The 15,420-nt window shown below is 39.3% G+C and overlaps 2 long non-coding RNA genes across 2 annotated transcripts in view; one reads left to right on the top strand and one right to left on the bottom strand.

The window, feature by feature from the left end:
* Window positions 1-3,178: 3,178 nt before the first annotated feature.
* On the bottom strand, window positions 3,179-6,970 carry LOC124098956 (uncharacterized). Its single transcript, XR_006853756.2, has 2 exons — window positions 6,104-6,970; window positions 3,179-5,494 (listed from the first exon to the last, which is right to left on the bottom strand). It is a non-coding gene; the product is annotated as an uncharacterized LOC124098956 (long non-coding RNA).
* LOC131424557 (uncharacterized) overlaps window positions 6,399-15,420 on the top strand; it is a 25,535-nt gene continuing 16,513 nt past the window's right edge. Inside the window, exon 1 of the long non-coding RNA XR_009227816.1 lies at window positions 6,399-7,007. This is a non-coding gene — a long non-coding RNA (uncharacterized LOC131424557). The remainder of the gene's footprint in view (window positions 7,008-15,420) is intronic.

Raw genomic sequence — 15,420 nt, 5'->3', positions numbered from 1 at the left:
GATTTTTTCATCCTTCTATTTTGGTGACTTTATAAATTCTAGAAGTCTTGTGGTGGAGCTCGTGGATCTTCTAAGTATAGGATCATATCATGTAGAAACAGCATAATTTGACCTTCTTTCCTTTTTATTTCCTTTTCTAGCTTGATTACTCTGGCTAGTGTTTCAATAATTCTATTTATTTATTTTAGTTTATTAATTTTTTAAAATTTATATATGACAGTGGAATGCATTACAATTTATATTACACATATAGAGCACAATTTTCATATTTCTCTGGTTGTATGCAAAATATATTCACACCAATTTGTGTCTTCATACATGTACTTTGGATAAAGTACATCAAGAATTATATTTAAAAGGAATGGTGAGAGTAGATGTCCTTATTTTGTTCCTGGTTTTAGAGTTTTTCACTGTTCACTATGAATTTGTCTTTGGGTTTGTCATAGAGATCCTTTATATTATTGAGGTAAGTTCTTCTATCCCTAGTTTCTTCTGTGTTCTTATCATAAATTGTTGATGATTTTTGTCAAAGACTTTCTCTGCATCTATTGAGATGACTATGTGATTTTTTGTTCTTAATTATTTGGGTGGTGAATTACACTTATTGATCTGCATATGTCGAACCATCCTCACATCCTTGGAATGACTCCAACTTAATCTTGATGTACTTTTGAATATGATTTGTAATATTTTATTGAGGACTTTTGCATCTAAATTCATCAGGGATATTTGTCTGTAGTTTCTTACCTTGACATGTCCTTATCTAGTCTTGTTGTGAGTGTGACACTGGCTTCATAGAATGAATTTGGGAGTATTCCATCCCATTCTGTTTTAGGGAATAGTTTGAGAGTGCTGGCATTCATTCTTCTTTAATGATCTAGTACAATCAGCTGAAAGTCCATTGGGTCCTGGACTTTCCCTTGTTGGAAGACTTTGTATTTCTGTTCCTATCTCATTGCTAGTTATTGGTCTGTTTAGGTTTTCTGTATTCTCTTGGCTCAATTTTGACAGGTCACATGTGTCAAGAAATGTGTTTCTTCTAGGTCTTTTAATATAGTGGAGTACAGGTTTTCAAAAGAGTCCCTAATAGTTCTCTGGATTTCAGTGAGTCTGTGGTGACTTCTCCCCTTTAATCTCTAATTTTATTAATTTTGATCTTCTTTCTTTTTCTTTTGGTTAGTTTGGCTAAGGGTTTTTCAAATTTGTTCATATTTTCAAAGAACCAACTCTTAAAAACAAACAAACAAACAAACAAACAAACAAAAAGAACCAAACCTTCACTTCATTGATGCTTTGTATTGTTTTTCATTCTCTATTTCCTTGACTTCAGCGCCAATCTTAATTATTTCCTTCCTTGGTTGGATGTTTTTTGAGGAGCTGCACTCTATTTATTCAAATATATACATGAAGGAATAGAAATCTGTCAATATCTAGCAAATCTTAAGAGAAATCAAAAGTGTGGATGTCGTCTGCCAGATATTAAGACAATCTAAAAGCCATGAGTTAATAAAGACTTAGTTCATTTGGCACAAGAACAGATGAATGGATTAAGGGAACTTGATCCCTGAGTGACTCACCCTGTTTGTATGAGACGTAATAAAAAAGTATAAAAATCAATTAATGGGTAAACAAGAGATCACGTAGTGAATGATCTGGGGAAACAATCTCCCTATCTGAAGAAGAATAAAAGTAAAATTGGATAACTTTCTAATACCACCTACAGGGGTAGATTATAGACTGATTAAGGAGCTAAGTGTGAAAGACAAAAGAGAAGGCATTAATGAAGAGCTAAGGGGGCTGAGAAAGTCCCTACAACTATAAAAGCACAAACTGAAATGAAAATAATGGATGGCTGTCATTACCTCAAAATTCAGGATTTTGTTCAATGGCACAGATAATAAATAGGTGATAGATATTTGACAGTACATTTGCATGAACAGGAACTCCTATAAGAATGAACAAATAAAGGGCAGTAATTAGAATTTAAAAACAGGGAAAGGATATGTACAAAAGAGTCACAAAGCAGAAGATCCTAATTACTACTCTAGGTTGAAAATCAGAAAATAGGGTCATCAGACTGGCCTCAAACTTTCAATCCTCCTGTCTCAGCCTCTCAAGTATTGGGATTACAGGCATGTACCATTGGGCATAACCAAATTATTAATGTTTTAATTCACAAATAAAAAATGTGTATACTTATGGTGTGCAAAATGAGATTTGATATATGTACACATTTCGGAATGGCTAAACAAAGCTAAATAGCATATTTTTTTTTTAATAAAAGAAAAATGGGGCATAATATAGGCCCATGTTTGGTTCTCCAGAAGAATAAGGAACAGGGTTTAAGGGGCTGTGTCTTGAGAACATGAATGAAAGTGTGTTTAGTCAGCTATTTTCCTGCTGTGACCAAAAGACCTGACAAGGACAATTTTAAGGAGGAAAAATTTATTTTAGGGCTCATGGCTTCAGAGGTCTCAGTCCATAGAGGTGAGGCTGAACATCATGGCGGAAGAGAGTGACAGAGGGAAGAGGTTCACATGATGATCCGGAAGCAAAGAGAGAGACTCCACTCATCAGCTAAAAATACATATACCTCGAAACCATGCCCCCAGTGCCCACCTCCTCCAGTACCCCACCCACTTCAGTTACCACTCAATCCCATCAGGGTATTAATTCACTGATTGGGTTAAGGCTCTCATAACCCAATCATTTCTCCTCTTGGATTGTCTCTCACATGAGCTTTTGGAGGACACCTCACACCCAACAATAACAAGGGGGTAACAGTGGGTGGAAATTCTTCAACATAGTTTTGATTTTTTTTAACCACATGCACATATTATTCTGCTGTCATTGTTAAAGAAAAAAGTGTTAATGTCAACTAACCTTATCTATATCTTTCAAAAGTTAAAGGTAATATCTCACTTAAGATTCACCTAGATAATAACAATTTCACTTAGGTTGCTTGATAATTGAAAAATTTAAACAATCCAAAAATGGTGCCAATATATTATTCACAAAATAGAAGGATTCAAGTAGATATGTTTTTATCTGGCAAATAAAAAAATAAAGAAAATCTTTTATAATGATTAAATATGCCTCAATTTTACTCTGCACAACATTTTTTAGTAGATTTCAAGAATATAAAATTAAACAGAAAAAAAATTGGCTTGAGAGTAAATTAGATAAGCCAGGAATTTTTATTTCTCAAGTACTTTATGTTTTCCTTTTTCTAATATGGATTTCTTTTCTAAAAATGAAGTATATTGTTGAATTTTTCACACAAAGCCAGATAATTACAAAGAAGCTAACATTTCTCAGCATTACAACATGTAGAAACAAGAACCACTGGCATTAGCTCAGAGTCACACAGACACGTTACTCTGGATGCGTACATCACTACCACAGACAGACAGACATCTAACAGTCTCAGGATTCTTGCCTGTCCAGGTGTCCCTCGGTATCTGGAGGGGATCAGTTTCAGGACCCCCATGTGGATACCAAAATCTGCAGATGCTCAAATTCCTTATATACAATGGTGTAGTGTTTATATGTAACTACTCTCATCCTCCTGAGTACTTTAAATCCTGTCTAGATCACCTGCAATACCTCATATGATGTAAGGGTCTGTCAATAATTTTTTTAAACAGTTGTATTGTTCAGGGAATAATGAACCCACCACCAATAAAAGCCCAGTACATGTTCAGTACAAATCCACAAAACCCCTGGATATGGAGGACCCACTGTGGGGTGTGTGTGTGTGTGTGTGTGTGTGTGCGCTCAACCAACAGAAAGAACGTCATGGATTCGTGATCTTGCATAGTAACACAGTGTGATTTGGCACAGACACTGGAGCAAATTGGCCTGGGCTCTATTCAGGTTCCATCTCTCACTCGCTATGTGACCTCAGGTGAGTCACCTTAGCTCTCTGTACCTCCAAGTCCTCAGCCAAAAAATCCGATGTCAACGACACCTGCTTCCCAAGGTTTTCTTGAAGATGGAGTGAGCTAACGCACAAGTGCTCAGAACAGAGTCTGGCACATGGTGAGCCTTCTAGAAACACTGTCTTCTGGCCAAGTTCTGGTAGCCAGGAGGCACCCGGAGGACCCGGGGGTGGGGGGAGCCTGTTCTGGGTTTGGGCTGGGCACCCTCTTTGGGGATGTCAGATGGTCTAAGCAGAGGTTTACCTATTGAGGTTTCATTTATTTGTTTGTTTTTGTTGGGTTTTTTTTTTGGGGGGGGGAGGCAGGGGAAGATGTACTTTTTCCAGGGCTCCAGGGCTGCTTCCAGAGACTTCCAGGTGTCCTGTGAACAGGAGGTCTCTCGCCTCCTGTGGGTGGTTGGGAATGTAGGCAGACAGTGGGGAGGACGCTGTAATTTCTTTGCTGGCTTTTGTTCCTATTTCCAGGTGCTCCTCTTCATCCCATTAGGCATGGGCTTCACTCTGGTACATTTCCCCCAAACTCTGCTGCCCCAGCGCACGGACTGCGTCGTCTGGTGCTGGAGTGAACCGTAGCTAGGCGGGCTGGCGTGACTGTGGGTGTGTTCCCAACGAGAAAGCCAGCTGTCGCAGAAGTGAAGCCCTTGCTCAAGATCCTACAGCTGTTACGAGGAACAGCGAAGTCTGAGTCTGTACCGAGAGCTTCTTGCTTTTGTCTATGTGTTGAATAAATGGTTATCAAGTATGTTTGGGACTGGTGCTGGGGGCGCGGGGACAAAGATGAGTATTATACTGTCCCTTTCTGAGGATTTTATTACTCCAGCACAGCTGGTTGGAGCAGCGGACGCACATCTGCAATCCCAGCAGCACGGGAGACTGAGGCAGGAGGATCACAAGTTCAAGGGCAGCCTCAGCAACTTAGTGAGACCTTAAACAACTTAGTGAGACCCTCCTTCAAAATAAAAGAAAATTAAAAATGGCTGGGGATGTAGCTCAGTGGTAAAGTGCCCCTGGGTGCAACCCCCAGCTTAAAAAAAGAAGAAAGAAGAAAGAAGAAGAAGAGGAAGAAAAGAGTAGCTGAGAATATTTTGAGAAAGAGGGAAAGTTCGTCCTACCAGATGCAAAAGCGTATCAGAAACCTGTAGTAGTGTACTTGGAAAGTTCTGGCCTTGACCCAGGGGTGGATCACTCACCGAGCAGCTGCGAATACTCGAGGAACCTGTGAAATTATGGAGTGGGGAGAGGACGGTGTTTTCATAATTCTAGGGGAGGGACACTTATCCAAGCAAGGAAAGACTTGCAGGACAAAACGGAACACACTGGTACATTTGTCAAGGTAAACTCACACAGTTGTATGGAGAGAGACAACAAACAGCACAAACTCAACAACAGAAAGAAAAAAATATATCTATCTGTGGTAGGGATAACAGATCAGATATTCGCTGGTGTCTATCAAAGATTTTGCAAATCTGTAGACAGAGTGATTTCAGTTCTGGGAATCTACACCACAGAAATTCTTGAAGATGCACATAAAGTTCAAGGATGTTCATGTCAGACCTGTTTGTAAGAGAAAAAGAAAGAAAGAAAGAAACTGAAAGGTTTACAAAGAGAAAATTGGTCACGAAAATTGTACTACAGGACACACTGCATGATTAAAAAGAATAAAGTACTGGTGGGAACAGACTCCTACTTCGTGTCAAAACAATGAAATTGCTCTTTTTACAATGTTTGAAAACCGTTTGAAGGTAAGTGGATATAGAAGTGTCTGGAACCCATTCTTAGGCTAGCCCACCCATTCTTGGGATAGCCCACCCAGTGTGGGGGAGGGCGTGAAACCGGATGTTCAAGTTCTGTTCCTCACGTCTCCTCCATGTTTGGATGTTTAATATGAATGCGTGGCACTTGTGTAATTTAAAGATGTGAACAAGAGAAAACCATGACTCCTCATCTCTAGGAATGACAACTAAGGGACCTCGCAGGACCTCGCAGGACGTGTGCTTTAAGGCAGAGGCAGAAGAAGCACGGTCCAGAGCCAGTCAGGGCCACACGCGCACCATGTGGGAACAGGGGACAAAGTGCACAGCTCAGCTGCAACCCGAGAGCACAGGTATTGGGCACCAGGGCTAAGGGTTCATTTTTTGCTGGAACCAAAGAACCAAAACTTACAAAGGCAGAAGTGACCGCATTTCAGCTGCTGGCAGAGAGGCACGTAAGCTGCTCGGTCCTGTTCTAACTCAAAACCACCGGGTGGCACTGCCCGGACTGCCATGTAGGGAAGGGCACGTAGATCCGGGCGGGGCTCCTTCCGTGCCCGAGGGACCCCAGGGATCAGCGTGCAGGGAGCTCGCAGGAGGGTCCCAAGGCCTGGCCTCAGACCTCCCTCGAATTGCCCTGAACTCGGGCTGAAAAGGGGCCATAAGGTGCCAAGGCAAATCTTGGCCACCGGAAGACGCTTGGGAGCTGCAGCGACACGCCCCGGTCCTGCTCACCTCCTGCACTCGCAGGGGTGTCCGCAGGGTGCCCGTGGGGCGGCAGAAGAAAACACCCATGCTCTGGGGCGGGGGCAACCTGAACCAGGGGTTGGCTTCCTTCCCCCTGAGCGCTCAGGGGAACCACTGGGTCCCTGGGTTTTGAGTCAGTCAGTCACACGGGGAGCAGGCGGGTGCATTGAGAATTGACTGCCAGGACCTTGGGGTTTCCGAGCGGACCGTCCTGGAAGCTGCTTGAAGGACCTTGATGTAGAAAACCCCGCCCCCTCTCCTGGGACGACTTCAGCATTTGGAGGGGTTTCTGCCAAGCAACTTGCAGTCGGGTCCAGGCCTTGGACTTCACATCAGGTTCAAGCCCCCCTTGGAGAGGTGCCGTGTGGATCAAGCCAGAAGGAAGAGACTGGTGCTTCTGAACGGAGCTGTTACCACTGGTGTCTGTTAGTCATGTGATCATCATTAATAAGTAACACTGGTTCAGTACTTACTACCTGGAAGGTGCACTTTTAAATACTTCCTGTATCACCTCATCTAACCCTTACAACAATCCTGCGGGCTTGGGCACTTTTATTACCATTTTTCAGGTAAGGAAACTGAGGCACAGAGAACAGAAGCAACTGTCCAGGCTTGGACAGATGGTGGGAGGAGATGCTGGCGTCCAGGTCTAGATCCCGCTTGAGCCTGGCTCTTGATCTCCCTCTCCACTGTGCAGTAAGCTCGTCTGTCTCCTGAGACTTCCCAGGATCTGTGGAAATAAACAGCAGGACAGGAAGGAACAAAAGGTTCCTCTAGAAAGAAACCAGGGTATGGAGGGAGGGGGGAAGTGATACTGGCCAAATTATATTGTTACATCATGTGTGTATGTGAATATGTAACAACAAATCTCATCATCCTGAACATCTACAATACACCAATAAAAAATGTGGGAAAAGAAAGATTCCTCTAGGGTATGCACAAAAATGAACATTGCTGTGAATAAGTTGGTTCTCAGCCATTAGTTCAAGGAGGGGAAAGTATTAAGTTTCTAGGGGGAAAAGATCTTATTCATCCATTTTTAGTGGCTAAAATGAAATGCCTGAGGCAGGCTAACCTTATAAAGAAAAGAGTTTTATTTGGCTCACAGTTTTGGATGCCTGGGGCAAACACTCTGAGGATTTGAGATCTGAAAAATACAAACCTTGGATTGGCTAACTTCACTTAGCATTATCTTCTCTAACTCCATCCATTTACCTGCAAATGCCATGATTTTATTCTCTTATAAGGCTGAGTAATATTCCATTGTGTATATATGCCACATTTTTTTTTATCCATTCATGTACTAAAGGGCCTTGAGGTTGGCCCCACAGTTTAGCTATTGTGAATTGTGCTGCTATAAACATTGATGTGGCTGTGTCCCTGTAGTATGCTGTTTTTAAGTCCTTTGGGTATAGACCGAGGAGAAGGATAGCTGGGTCAAATGGTGGTTCCATTCCCAGTTTTCCAAGGAATCTCCACACTGCTTTCCATATTGGCTGCACCAATTTGCAGTCCCACCAGCAATGTATGAGTGTGCCTTTTCCCCCACATCCTTGCCAACACTTATTGTTGTTTGTATTCATAATAGCTACCATTAGCCAATACCAAAAAACTGAATGCTGAATGTTTTCTCTGATATAAAGGAGGCTGACTCATAGTAGGATAGGGAGGGGGAGCATGGGAGGAATAGATGAACTCTAGATAGGGACAGATGAACTGGAGGGGAAGGAAGGGGGCAGGGGGTTAGAAATGATGGTGGAATGTGATGGACATCATTATCCAAAGTACGTGTATGAAGACATGAATTGGTGTCAACATACTTTGTATACAACCAGAGATATGAAAAAATTGTGCTCTATATTATGTATTTGTAATATGAATTGTAATGCATTCTGCTGTCATATACAATAAAAAGTTAGTAATAAATATTAACTTGTGGGCTAGGGCTACAGCTCAGTGGTAGAGCGCCTGCCTTGCATGTGTGAGGCACTGGGTTCGATCCTCAGCACCACATAAAACTGAATAAATAAAGATATTGTGTCTATCGACAAGTAAATAAATATTTTAAAAAATATTAACTTGGGATTTATGAATAAATGTTCATGATAAATTTACAAATTTAGAATCAAATGAAAAAAAGGACAAACCTTTAGCCCAACCCCTCTTTCCTAGGAAGGACCTGTTCACTAAGGAGAGGGTTGCTCCAAGCACACCAGGCTATTAAGGAGACTTGGGCCTCTGGGGTTTCCTGATTCAAAGCTTGCCTTTGGATGCCTCCCGCCGCGTTCTCTGTTCTGGAACACTACCTTTTGGTGCTTAGAGGCACTGCTCTGTTCTGCACCACGCTGCTCCCTGATTGCTTATTATGGGCTATACAGATAGGGAAATATTTGCTGTCAGGACTGAAAATCAGTTTTAACCTGCATTTATTCCAAGGATTGAACTTGTACTCGATTCAGATTGAGCATCCCTTATTCAAAATGCTTGAGACCACAAATGTTTTGGCCTTTGATTATTTTGGATTTTAGAATATTTGCATACATAATGAGCTCTCTTGGGAGGCCACCCCAGTCTGAACATGAAATTCATTTATGTTTCACATGTACCTTATGCACATAGCTGAAGGTAATTTTATTATAGTATTTTAAATAATTTTGCTTATGAAAGAAAGCTTCAAGCTGTGTAATTTTCCAATTGTGGAATCGTGTCAGTGCTCCAAAGTCTTGCATTTTAGAGCACTTTGTATTTTGAATTTTTACGCCATGGTGCTCGGCCTGTATTCACAGAGTTGTGTGTCCATCGCCATGATCCAGTTTTAGATCATCACCCCCAAAACATCCCCAATGCTGGTTCTCAGTCCATGGTACCTCCGCATCACAGGTAATCTTTTGTTTCTTGCTCACTTTGCTTTCGCTGGACATGGACTCCCTGTGGATTCCTGTACTCTGCCATGTATTCTGTCTGGTTTCTTTAACTTAAAATGTTTTTGAGATTCATCCATTTTAACATTTTGAGAGTAGATCATTAATTTTTTAAAAACTATTTTTTTTAGTTGTGGATGGACATAATACCTTTATTTAATTTATTTATTTAGATGTGGTGCTGAGGATCGAACTCAGTGCCTCATACGTGGGAGGCAAGCCCTCTGCCACTGTAAGCCACAACCTCAGCCCTGATCATTACTGTGTCCTTAATGACTTAACACAGAAATGACTTAATACAGGTTGAGCATCATTACTTTGTATTGCTGAGTTCTAGTCCATTGTATAGATACACCACATTTTACTTGTTCATTCACAAGTTAGTAGGCATTGTGATTGATTTCAGTTTGGGACCATTACAAATAATGTTGCTATAAACATTTGTATGCATGTTTTGGTTTTGCATGAACATGTTTTTATTTTTCTTGGGAGTAAAATTACTGAGCTATATTTTCCTGTTTTTTCCCCCGCCTCCCCTTGCTACATCATAGACTTGTGAAAAACTGAAATTTATTTCTCACTCATCTAGAGCCTGGGAATTCCACAATCAAAGTGCCCAGGGACTTAGTGTCTGGGGCCTCATGGATGGCACCTTCTCTGTCCTGATATGGTGACAGGTGCCAGTGAGCTCCCCCGGGCCTCTTTTATAAGGGCACTAATCCCATTCATGAGAGTTTTGCCCTCAAGATCCAATCAGCTCTGAAAGGCCCCACTTGCTAAGGCTACCACACTAGGAATAGATTTCTACACACAAATTTGGGAGTGGGGTACACAAACATATAGACTATAGTGCATATGCTCAATCTATGTTAACTTTTTAAGAAATTGCTGAATTATTTTACAAAGTGATCGTACCATTTTACATTTCCACCAGCAGAGTATGAGACCTTTAGTTTTTCCATACCTTGCCAATATTAGTATTATCTATCTTTTTGGGGATAGCTGTTCTGTTGGGTGTGCGGTGGTATCTCTTTGTAGCTTTAGTTGGCATTTTTCTCATACTGATGTTGAATATTCTTTCATGTGATTATTTACCATTCATATGGCTCTTTTGTTGAAATGTTAAGACTTTCACTCATTTGTAAACTGGGTTTTTTGTTATCTTAGCATTAAATATTTTTTTTTATTTCACTCATTTGTAAACTGGGTTTTTTGTTATCTTAGCATTAAATATTTTTTTATGTGTCTGGATACACATCCTTTATTAGATACATGATCTGCATATAATTCTGCAGTCTGTGGCTTGTTCTCATTTCCTTCATAATGTCTTTTCTTTTATGTCTCATGCCTTTGGTGTTATGAGAATTCTTTCCCAAACCCAAGACTTAAAAGGTTTCCTCCTGGAAGTTTTATTAGTTTTAGGGCTACAGTCAACTTCAAGTTAATTTTTGTATATAGTGTGATCTATAGAGCAGGGTCTAAGTGGGTTTGTTGGATCCTGTGTTAGGTTTCTATGACAAATCAGCATATATCAATGGCTTACAACAGCAGAACTTCATTTTCTCACCGTTCTGAATCTGAAATCAAGGGGGCTGGAACCACTGCTCTCCTGCTGAAGGCTCTGAGGACGCTCCCTGCCTCTGGTGGCAGCTGGTCATCCTTAGCTTCAGTTGTACCACTCCCATGGATCGCAGCCTCAGTCTTCCCTGACAAAGGCATTGATACCCTGTATAAATTTCCTCAACTGGCTCTGCCTTAGAGGGACACTTGTGGAATTCCATGTCCACTAGGCTAATCCAGGCTAATCTCATCTCAGTCTTAAACTAATCACATCTGCACAGATCCCTTATTGCAAACAAGGTAACAATTGCAAATTCCAAGGATTGGGATTTGATACCTTGGGTGGCTATGATTGAATCTCCCAAAATAACCAATTTTCCCAGCAACACTTGTTGCAAAGATTTATCTTGCTGGACATATTGGCACATGCCTGTAACTTGGGAGGTAAGGTCAGGAAGATCCCAAATTCAGCAATGAAGTGAGACCTTGTCTCAAAAAATAAAAAGAACTTGGGGATGTACCAAATATATAATCTTTTCCCCATTGAACTGTCTTGGCACTTTGTTAAAACATAAGAGTTCACTTCTGGACTCTCAATTTTGTTCCATTCATGTAGACTTGCTAACCATAGGAAGTTATGAATCATAAATCCTCCAATTTTGTTCTTTTTAAACATTATTTTGGCTACTGCAGGGCCTTTTTGTTTTCTTTCTTCCTCCACATTTCTTTCTTGCTTGCTTTGTGCAGTGCTGGGGATTGAACCTAGATCTCATCCATGCTAGGTAAGTGCTCTGGCACTGAGAGACACCTCCAGCTCTGTTGAGTCAGGTTCTCACTATGATGGAATTGGAAGATGTTCCCACCTCTTTTTCTGAAAGAAGTTTATGAGCTATTGGTATTATCTCTTTAAACATTTGATAGAATTCAATAGTGAAGCTGTCTGGACTCATACTTTTTTTTGTGGGAAGATTTTTAAATTACTAATTCTTGTTATAGGTCTACAAAGATTTTCTATTTCTTCTAGAAAATTATATTGCTTTGACAATTGGTTTCTTTCTTGAAATATGTTCATGTCATTTGTCTTATTTGTTGGTATAAATACATACAGACATATATAATATTCTTATAATCTGTAAGATTGGTAGTGATGTCGCTTCTTCAGGTCTCGATTTGGGTAACTGGTGTCTTCTCTGGTTTTGGCCATTTAGCTAAGGATTGGGCAATTTTGTTGACATTTTTGCAGACAGACTTTGGTTTCATGAATTTTCTCTATTTTTCTGATTTCCTCTCTAGCTTTTTTCCTTCCTGCTGCTCGCTTTAGGTTTAATTTGTTTTCCTTTTTCTGGTTTCTTAAAGTGGAAGCTTAGGTTATTGATTAGAACCCTTCTTCTTCCCTGACAAAGGTATTGATTTGTATAAATTTCCTCTTAACGATTGCTTTAGCTGTCTCATGTAAATTTTGCTATATCGTATTTCATTTCATTCAGTTCATAATATTAAAAATCTTCCCTTGGGTACCTTCTTTGATCCATGGGTCATTTGGAAGTATGCGTAATATCTTGGAGACTGTTTCATGTGCACTTGAAAAGACTATGTATTCTGGAATCTCTGGGTAAATTTGTTCAAGTTGGTTGATGGGATTCAGGTCTTCCATATCCTTAGTAATTTTTTTTTTTCTGGTTGGTCTCTTTATTAATGAGCTATTCAAATCTCCAGCTATTATTGTTAAACTATCTATTTTCAATTATGTCAGTTTTATTTTAGATATTTGAGGAGTCTATTTATAGAAGTATGTACAGGCTTGTGTTTGTAATAATGTTTTTTTTTTAATTTCTAAATTTTGTTCTTTTTAGATATATATATGACAGTAGAGTGTATTTTGATGTATTATACATACATGGAGTATAATGTAGTAATGTTTCTTTTAAAAGTTTTTTTTATTAATTGTTGATGGACCTTTATTTATTTATATGAGGTGCTGAGAATCGAACCCAGTGCCTCATACATGCTAGGCCAGTGCTCCACTACTGAGCCACCCCGCCAGCCCACTGTAGCAATGTTTCTTAACATGACTTTTCTAATATCAATATACAATTCTTCAGCTTTCTATGACTACTATTTGCATAACATATCATTTTTCCATTTTTTTCTGATTTATGTTTTAATCTAAAGTATGTCTCTTATAGATCATAGTTGGGTCTTTCTTCTTTTATTTAGTCAATTTCAGCCTTTTGAAGGTTTAGTCCATTCATACTTCGTGGAATTTTCAATATAATTATGCTAGTGTTCCAGAAGAGTCATGTGTTAAAGACTTGGTCCCCAACACAGAAATATGCAGAGATGGAACTTTTGGGAACTGATTTGATTATGAGGGCTCTAAATTTATTTATTTACTTATTTATGTACATGTAAATGTTACAGCCAAAATAAATCTTTTCTCCTCATCTGTGAGTTAACCAATTTGATAGATTACTAATTTGGACTACTGGGTGGTGGCAGAAACTAGGCAGCTGGGGTGTGTATGGTTGGAGGAAGGTCACTGAGGGTGTGACCTTGGGTATTATACCCTGCCCCTGGCCTCTATTTTTTTAAAATATTTTTTTAGTTGATAGACCTTTATTTATTTATTTACATGTGGTGCTAAGAATCAAACCCAGTGCCTCACACATGCTAGGCAAGTGCTGTATCACTGTATCAACTCTACAACCCTAGCTCCCGGGCCCCTTTCTTGCTCTCTGATTCTGGGCTGCCATGAGCTCATCAATTTTCCTCCACCAGGCCCTTCTGCCATGATATTTCTGCCTTGGAGCATGCTGACCATGAATTAACTATAACCTCCAAAACTATGAGCCAAAATAAATCTTTTCTCCTCAAAGGTGTTTTCCCCAGGTGTTTGTCAAAGAGAGGAAAACCTGACAACACAGGCTGAAATTTTCCTGTTTTCTATCATTTTTGTACTTCTGTTCCCCCTTGATTGTTTTCTTTTGTGTTAAACACTTTTTAAAAAAATTTACTATTTTAATTCATCTTATTTTTGCTATTCTTTTGATACAAAAATCTTGTTATTTTATAGTGTACAATGTGATGTCTTGATTTATATATATATATATTATCAAAAGATTCACTAATAAAAGCTAACATTTTTCTCACCAATTTCCTTTGTTAAATTTTTTGTTATTCCTTTTTGAGTTACTGTTTGCTCTAGGGATTACAATTTACATTTTAATTTATAGTAATATATATTAGAGTAACAGTTCTCATAATATAGAGTAAACAAGTTTATGATATTTACGTTTTGTGCTATTGCCATGTATGTTATGACCCCTCCCCAATAGCTATAATTTATGCTCTGTACACTCTTATATCTTTTAAAAGAGTAAAAATGCAAAATGCAAAACATATAGTTTTAAAAATAAGTTTACTCGGGTTCAGTGGCAAAGTACTTATCTAACATGCACAAGTCCTTGGCTTCAATTCCCAGAACTACAGAAAAAAAATTTACTTCCATATTTACCACTTCTGTTCTTCCTACAGATGAGGTCAATTCCTTCCAGGCTGAAGAAATTCCTTCAGGGTAGTAGTTCCCCCTTACAAACACGATAGGGACAGAAATTACTTTTGCAAACTCCAAATGGGTTTTTAAATCATTCCATAGACTTTTCAGTTCTAAAATGATCCTGATTGAATGACGAGACTATAAAACTGAACATGGCTTCCTTTCAGGGCTGTGGAATGGGTTAACCAGTTAATGAAAACTGACATGTTATGAATGTAGTCACTTGAGGCATGACATTTTGGTCAACAACAGACCACTCATATGACAGTGGGCCCACAAGATGATGTCACCTAGTGACATCACAGCCATCTTGGACTGTGTAGTACACTTTATGATGTTTGCATAATGATGAAATCACCTCCCAAACTCACAGTGTGTCAGTTTTAAAGCAACACGTGTATTTCTTTCATCATACACTCACAACTGCATTAACTCACTAACTCACAACAGTTAGAAAGACATTAAGTGGAAAATTCCAAAAAAATGTTGGAACAATTTTTAAGTTTTAAATTGTGTGTTCTGAATAGTGTGATGAAATCTCACACCATCCTGCTGTCCCTCTGGGATGTAAATCATCCCCTTGTCTAATCTATCAGCATCGTGTTCTAGCTGCCCTTAGTTGCCGTCTCAGTAACCAAGTTTCACAGTGCTTGTATTCAGGCAGCTCTTACGTAGTAGCAACTCTACCTTCACCTGACTTCATCTCATCATGGAAGTATTTATCACTGCACATCAGCATCACAATAGAGTGAAGATATTTTAAGAGAAGTTACAGTCACGTAATTTTTATGACAGTCTACTGTTATGACTGCCCTATTAATTTCTTATGTTGTTCATTTATATGTGATGAGTCATTTTCCTCTTGCTGGTTCAAGATTTTCCATCTTTAACTTTCAACATTTTGACTATGATGTGTCTAGGTATAAATCTTTTTTTTTTTTTTTT

Source organism: Marmota monax, unplaced genomic scaffold (genome assembly GCF_021218885.2).
Source record: "Marmota monax isolate L192 unplaced genomic scaffold, Marmota_monax_Labrador192_F-V1.1 WCK01_AAM20220418_F8-fsc00217, whole genome shotgun sequence".
In the NCBI taxonomy this organism is placed as follows: domain Eukaryota; kingdom Metazoa; phylum Chordata; class Mammalia; order Rodentia; family Sciuridae; genus Marmota; species Marmota monax.
The sequence above is the reverse complement of the archived record's forward strand: the minus strand, read 5'-3'. Positions and strand labels throughout refer to the sequence as shown.